Raw genomic sequence first — 8,363 nt, 5'->3', positions numbered from 1 at the left:
CTTGAGATAGCTGGTAGCACTTAGTCGTGTCACGCCCAAATTACCCGACTCAACTCAGATAAATAAAATATGCAGTAGTGAGAGTAGGAATCGTTCCCACGAGGAAAATTAAATTTAATGTGTTCTAAAAATTACTAAAATAAAATATAAAGGGGTTTGAGTTTTGAAATTAACTACTAAAAATTTAAAGAAATTTAAATTTAAATTTTATCACTAGCATGCAAGATTAAGAATATGAGAAATCAATAAATTAACAAGTCTTGGTATCGGTCGACTACACCCTTGAAATTATTCATTCGATCATCGATTCCCTAAAAATAATTAATTCTCATTGAATATTCACCATTGGAAATTTAATTCCTATCTCACTTTAATTTTAGTTAACTAGACACAAGCGTTCTAAATTAACCCTTACCAATAAATTAACCCAATACAAGTGATTAAATTTAAATTCAAGGATGCAAACTAGTAAAAATGATGAATCTATACAACACATACACAAGCGGATGTATTTAATCTAGTCAATTGTTGTTTCTACAATTTAATAAACTCACAATAGGACGATTATTAATTGCAGTTGCTTCACAAATTAGATTATTCAAACAATTATGAATTTGAATTCTAATTTAGCAGTAGATTGTAAAGCGAAATCCTAGGGTGATCAATCCGAAAATCTCACATACAAGCATGAAATAATCCAAAACAACTTTTGATACTCAATAATAATTAAACACTGAAAATTTGAATCTCACAAATAAATAAATTCAAGGGTTGCTTGTCTTCCTCCACCAAGTTCTAAAGCCTAGCCACAACGATTCATGAAAATTCGCAAGAAAAATCAAAAGAAGAGAATAAGTCTAAGAGAAATTAAAAATAAAACCTAGCCGTCAAGCGTTCTTCCTTGCTCTCTGCGTCTAAGTCTGATAATAGATGGTAAAAATCGGAATAAAGACCTAATAAAGTACTAGAGTCCTTAAAAATAGAATTTCCTAAATTACAAATTCTTTCCCGAACTGCGCGGCTCGCTTGATCGGTGGAAAATTACGGATCGAGCGAGAATGTTTCTGATTCAAATCTTCCTTTTGTTCTTCCAGTCGCTCGATCGGTTTGAAAACATGGATCGAGCGGAAATAACTCTGACTCAATTTTCATGCTCCTCTCGCTCGATCGGTATAAACTGGTAGATCGATCGAGATTACTTCTGTCCACATTTTTCTTCAAAATGCCACTTCCTACAAAATAAACCCGTGAGCATGTAATGTAGACACAAAATATGAAATATGAACAAAATTCTTAATTAAAACACACAAGTGCATGAAAAACAACAACATAATGATATTAAAATATGTAACACAAAAACGACTATCAAATTCCCCACACTTAATCCTTGCTCGCCCTCGAGAAAGTCATGCAAAAACAAAATGTAAACTTAACAAAAAACATAAGCAGTGACGAATCATGCATAACATAGCCTCAGAGAATTTTTGCACACAAAAATAGCTTACGAATACTCTCGATATTCCATGATACACCATCAGTCAAATGTGAACGTATGTGTGTGTCATGTTACCCCAGCTACTTGCAACTTCAAAAAACATGGTTTCAAGACTGTTCGCCGACCTATAACAATTCAGTATAAGTTTTACAATCAAGAACCCTCCTTCCAACAATCTACTAACACAACACAACTTTCTTGATATAAAATTGCGCACCGTCGAATTTTGCACCCGAAAAATTTAAAGTCCAAATAATTACCCGCATACTTAGCTATAACTAGATAGGATTCGAATTTCAATCCCCTCATCTATAGCCCGGATGAAACTACAATCTCATTAGGTCCGCAAACTTAGCTATGAAATAGTGAATAGAATTTCAATCACATTCCAAGCCCGGATGGAATTGTTATTTTAAAAAAATTTCAAAATTTAACCCCATTCAAGCCGCATACTTAGTAAAAAACTATAGTAATCCAGACTCCATTTTAAGATAATAATATGTTAAACATGATTAAGGGTTAGTAATTTCGGAGTGTTATTGGACTTCGGAAGGGAATTTGGGCTTTTGACTTTGGGCCGGATCGGAAGCTCCGAACCCAGATCGGAAGCTCCGATCCCAGCCACTTCGGAAGCTCAGCGGAAGCACCGAGATCGAAAGCTCCGATCCTGGAACGGACGTTCCGATCTCCAGCTGCCAGCAATGCTCGATGACTCAGCCACGAGTTTTGACAAGTGTTGAACGTAGAGCAGATCGGAAGCTCCGATCGCCCGACCGGAAGTTCCGATCCCGACGTGTCACACATGCATGCAGTGAGCTGGATCGGAAGCTCCGATCTTGAAATCGGAAGTTCCGATCCTGGCCGGGAATTTTGCCTATAAATAGGGCTTCTCAGATTCATTTCTAAATACGAATTCTCGAGTTTCTTTATTCAGTTATATAGTGTGAGATATACACTTGAAGGCCCTATCGGTTATAATAGAGGTTCTGGAATAACCAAGGTGTGGTTATAGTCATCCGGGACTGGCGAATCCAAAGGGCTAACTACGGACGAAGGTATGGTCCGGGAATCTATTTAAGTTTTGAAAGTACTTATTAGTTTAGTTAAGGCTTATAGAATTTATGTAGTGATACGGTGAACTTTTGAATATAGGCTTGGAACCTAGGATCCAACTTTACTTGAACTAGCCTAGAGGTACGTACACATTGACTGAGATTGCCAGCGAGTATACATGTTTATATGTTGCATTTATTTGGCATTATTATATGGCGTGATTTATGTTTTACCGCTTTCTATATTCATATGTCATGTGCATATACACGTTGAGCCTATACCTTATTATACCTGACTATAGAGCCGCTCAGCTCTATACTCGATAGTCTGTCATTGAGATTACCGCGACGGCGGGGGCATTTATGTCTGTCTACTCTGGTGTACTAGACGAGTGTGGTTGCACCCAGAGGTTGATCCGTGCGGTGCAGCACTCGTGTGGCGCCGGTTTTGAGCATGATTTTTCAGATGACCCTGTACCAGTCATCATGTTGCATGCATTATATACATATGTTTACTCATGTCTATGTACTGGGTGTTAGCGCTCACGTCCTAGTTGTTATCTTGGACACCCTATTCCATGGGGCAAGTCGCAGGATGGACGGAGCTGGTAGTTCAAGGAAGGACTAGGGAGCAGGAGCCTTGAGGATTTTATTATATAGCAGGATTCGATATAGCTGTATAATGTTTACTGTTTAAGGTTTCGATTTGGTTGTATCACTACAGATTTAAGCCTGGATTATGTTACTAAGCTGATATGTAATTTATGGTTTTGTTTCCGCATGTTTTACTCTGTTAAGTTATTTTGTTGTATTAAGTTTAATGCATGTTATAAGCTGATATGTAATTTATGGTTTTGTTTCCGCATGTTTACTCTGTTAAGTTATTTTGCTGTATTAAGTTTAATGCATGCTATTAGTTGCCAGTTAGTAGGTGATACCATGATGGGTCACTACATTTTTGGTATCAGAGCATGCTTAGATTTTGGGATTAGTACTTGGGATTTAGTTTAGTCTTGAGTAATTCTTGCGCATTTGGGATTTTAATGTGCAAATCTTTTCAGGATATGGCTGACGAAAGTCACGGTAGTGTTGGCCAGGGAGGTGGTCATCATCATCATTGTCACCGCCATCATGATGATCAACATCGTCATCATGAGGGTAGACGTCGTTACTCTATCAATAAGTTCATGCAAGTAGGACTGAAACCCTTGGTGGGAGGTGAGAATCCTGAACAGGCGAGGAGTTGGATGTCTAAACTCGAGAGTACTTTTCGTGCTTTCGATTGTACTGAGGATCAGAAAATGGAAGTTCTAGAATTTGTTCTAGAGGATCGAGCACGTTTTTGGTGGGATGCCAAGGCTGCTCAGGCACGTACTGAGAGAGGACAGGTGACTTGGGGGGATTTCTGTCGGGAGTTCCAGAAATTGTATTTTCCTCCGGCTATTCGCCAAGCACGATCTATGGAGTTGCTTACTCTGAGGCAAGAATCAATGACTATTGATCAATATCAGCAACGATTTCTTGATTTGCTACCTTTCAGTCCTCATATCAATGAGAGTGATCCGTCGAAGTATGATATCTTTCTACAAGGTTTGAACCAAGATATCTACTCTCAGGTTGTCGTCTGTGATGACCCGGTATCTTTTGAGACTTTGGTGAACCGTTGCCGTCTTGTGGAGACTAGCAACAGGCGGGCACAGTTGATGATGCCAGGACAGCCTAGTGGATCTTTTGAGCCTCGAGCTCAATCTGTTGTGCAATCTGGACCTACGTCTTCTTCTACTCCTACTACTTTATCTGGATCTCGTGGTTCACAAGGTATGTTCCATTTTTGGAAGAATAAGAAGAAGGAGGAGTTTTGTAGCAATTGTGGAGGGAAGCATCCTGCAGCTTCATGTCGGAGAGCTACTGGTGCTTGTTATATTTGCGGTCAGCAGGAACATCTGCGGAGAGATTGTCCTCAGCGCATGGGTTCTGCTAGTGGATCGAGATCATAGGTTGGATCTCAGGCTTCTATTGTTCCACGTCAGCAGCTAGCACCATAGAGTTCTTCTGGTTATCATCCCCAGACTCAAGGGCAGGTGTTTGCTCTGTCTCAGGAGCAGGCTACAGAGGGAAGCGATCGCATGTTGGCAGGTACCTTTCTGTTATGTGGTATTCCTGTACTTGTATTAATTGATACAGGAGCATCGCATTCCTTTATTTCTAGTCATTTTGTTAAGAGACATAGATTACCTTATGTATCATTAAATATGGATTTAGTTGTATCTACTCCATTGGAGCAAGAGATAGTAACTAAGCGTCTAGTGATGGGTTGCCTTCTGGAGTTTGAGGGTAATGTGTTAGCAGCTAATTTGATGATATTAGCGATGGCAGATTTTGACTGTATCTTGGGAATAAATATGCTGACTTTGTATCATGATACTGTGGATTGTTATCAGCGTCTGGTACAGTTTCATCCGGTTGAGGGTGATAGCTGGTATTTTTATGGTGAGGGTGCGCGACCTACGATGCCACTTGTTTCGGCTCTGAAGAAATGTCATGTCTTAGAGTCAGGTGGGAAGGGCTACCTCATCTATGCAGTTGATATGTCCACGAGTAGTACGGGTATTGATCAGTTACCGGTTGTCAGCGAGTTTCCTGATGTATTCCCTGATGAGATTCCTGGTTTTCCTCCGGTGCGAGAGGTTGAATTTGGTATTGATTTAGTACCAGGAACTACGCCTATATCCCGAGCGCCTTATCGTCTGACACCGTCAGAGATGAGGGAATTGAAACAGCAGTTACAGGATCTGCTTGATAAGGGATATATTCGTCCGAGTGTTTCTCCGTGGGAAGCACCTGTTTTGTTTGTCAAGAAGAAAGATGGATCGATGCGATTATGTATTGATTACAGGCAGTTGAATCGTGTCACCATCAAGAATAAGTATCCTTTGCCGCGGATTGATGATCTGTTCGATCAACTACAGGGTACTTCTGTTTACTCGAAGATAGATCTGAGATCTGGATATCACCAGATGCGGGTACGAGACTCAGATATATCTACGACTGCTTTCAGGACCAGATACGGGCATTATGAATTTCTGGTAATGCCATTCGGTTTGACGAATGCACCGGCAGTCTTCATGAATCTGATGAATCAGATATTTCGAGAGTATCTAAATAGATTTGTCATCGTCTTCATTGATGATATTCTTGTCTATTCTCATGACAAGGATGAGCATGCACATCATCTAAGGATTGTTTTACAGACGTTACGAGATAAGCAGTTGTATGCGAAATTGAGCAAGTGTGAATTTTGGCTTGATCGGGTAGTGTTTCTCGGTCATGTGATTTCTAATGAAGGGATATCTGTTGATCCTAGTAAGATAGAGGCAGTGCTGAACTGGTCTCGTCCGACGATGGTTGCTGAGATTCGTAGTTTCTTGGGTCTAGCTGGATATTACCATCGGTTCATCGAGAATTTTTCACAGTTGGCCAGGCCTTTGACACAGCTTACACGGAAAGATGTTGCCTTCATTTGGTCCTCGGATTGTGAGGAGTCATTTCACGAGCTGCGTGGACGTCTTACTACTGCACCTGTGCTAGCTCTACCTTCTGGATCAGGGGGTTATGTTGTCTATACTGACGCCTCTGGTCAGGGGATAGGATGTGTTCTGACACAGCATGGACATGTTATTGCATATGCTTCTCGACAGTTGAAGACACATGAGACTAACTATCCAGTGCATGATCTCGAGTTAGTCGCCATTGTATTTGCGCTCAAGATTTGGAGGCATTATCTTTATGGCGAGAAATTTGAGATATTCACGGATCACAAGAGTTTAAAGTATTTATTCACTCAGGTGGAGTTGAATATGCGACAGAGACGCTGGATGGATCTTCTGAAGGATTATGATTGTGAAATCAAATATCATCCAGGTTCTGTTAATCTTACTGCTGATGCCTTAAGTCGGCAGGTGAGACTTTCTGCACTTCAGACTAGTGAAGTATCTCCTATGATTCAAGAGTGTTGTTCATTGAGTTTTACACTGAAGCACAAGAAAGGGATAAATGGGATTCGATTGTATACTATTCTATCTGAGCCAGCATTGTATTCTCGGATCAGAGATGCTCAGATATCTGATGTTAAGACTCAGCATTTGACACGTCTAGCCAATGGAGTTAATACATCTGGATTCCATTTTCAGGCAGATGATTTATTGTGCTTATCTAATCGAGTGGTTGTACCTAATGTTGCGGAGCTCAGGAACGATATTCTTTCTCAAGCTCACAGGAGTCGATTATCAGTTCATCCTGGTAGCATGAAAATGTATAAGGACTTGCGAACTAGATTTTGGTGGAAAGTGATGAAGCGAAGTGTGTATCAATTTGTTTCAAGATGTTTGGTTTGTCAACTGGTCAAGGCTGAATATCGACGACCAGGTGGATTACTGCAGAATCTTGAGATTCCCGAATGGAAGTGGGAGCATGTAACTATGGATTTTGTTACCCACTTGCCTATGACATCACATCAGTGTGATGCTATCTGGGTCGTTGTTGACCGTTTGACGAAATCAGCACACTTTATTCCTTATAACCGGGAGTATTCTTATGATTGCATGGCACGTTTATACATCCAGGAGATAGTGCGATTACATGGGATTCCAGTGAGCATAGTCAGTGATAGAGACCCACGATTTACCTCACGTTTTTGGGGTAGTTTTCAGGAGGCGTTGGGTACCACTATGAGTTTGAGCACTGCATATCATCCGGAGACTGATGGGCAGTAAGAGCGGACGATTCGTACGCTGGAGGATATGCTACGTTCTTCTGTCATGGATTTTGGCTTATCTTGGCAGGATCAATTACCTTTGATCGAATTTTCCTACAATAACAGTTATCATCGTATTATTTATATGACACCTTTCGAGGCATTGTACGGTCGACGGTGTCGTACTCCGTTATTCTGGGATGAAGTGGGGGAACGACAAGTCGAGTGTCCTGAATTGGTGCAGCAGATTGTAGACAAGGTGGATTTGATCAAGCATAGGATCAAAGTTGCTCAATATAGACAAGCCAGTTATGCTAATATTCGTCGCAGGCCACTTCAGTTTGAGCCTGGTGAATATGTGTTTCTACGAGTATCACCTTTCAGAAAGGTGATGAGATTTGGCGTGGAAGACAAGTTGTCTCCTCGTTTCATTGGGCCTTTCCAGATACTGGAGAATATCGGAGATGTTGCATATCGTTTGGCTTTACCGCCAAATCTTTCCAGTATACATAATGTTTTTCATGTGTCGTTACTTCGACAGTATATAGCTGATGAATCTCATGTTATTTAGTCTACTGATATTCAGCTAGAGTCAGATCTGTCTTTTGTTGAACGACCAATCTGTATCCTAGACAGGAAGGAGAAAGTTCTTCGGAACAAGACTATACCACTCGTGATGATACAGTGGCAGCACCGAGGCGTTGAAGAAGCAACTTGGGAAACAGAGAATCGTATGCAAGCGGAATATCCTGAGTTGTTTGCTTTGTACTTTTGATTTACCATGTAAGATGTAATTATAGTTGTTGTAATAAAACATTGTTTGATTTTTCATATTGTTATCTTGCTTTTGTCTTTAGATGTTATTTCGCGGACGAAATATCTAAAGGTGGGGAGAATGTAGTAACCCAGATTCCATTTTAAGATAATAATATGTTAAACATGATTAAGGGTTAGGAATTTCGGAGTGTTATTGGACTTCGGAAGGGAATTTGGGCTTTTAACTTTGGGCCGGATCGGAAGCTCCGAACCCAGATCGGAAGCTCCGATCCCAGCCACTTCGGAA

This window comes from Henckelia pumila, chromosome 4 (genome assembly GCF_033568475.1).
Source record: "Henckelia pumila isolate YLH828 chromosome 4, ASM3356847v2, whole genome shotgun sequence".
Classification (NCBI taxonomy): Eukaryota; Viridiplantae; Streptophyta; class Magnoliopsida; order Lamiales; family Gesneriaceae; genus Henckelia; species Henckelia pumila.
The sequence above is the reverse complement of the archived record's forward strand: the minus strand, read 5'-3'. Positions refer to the sequence as shown.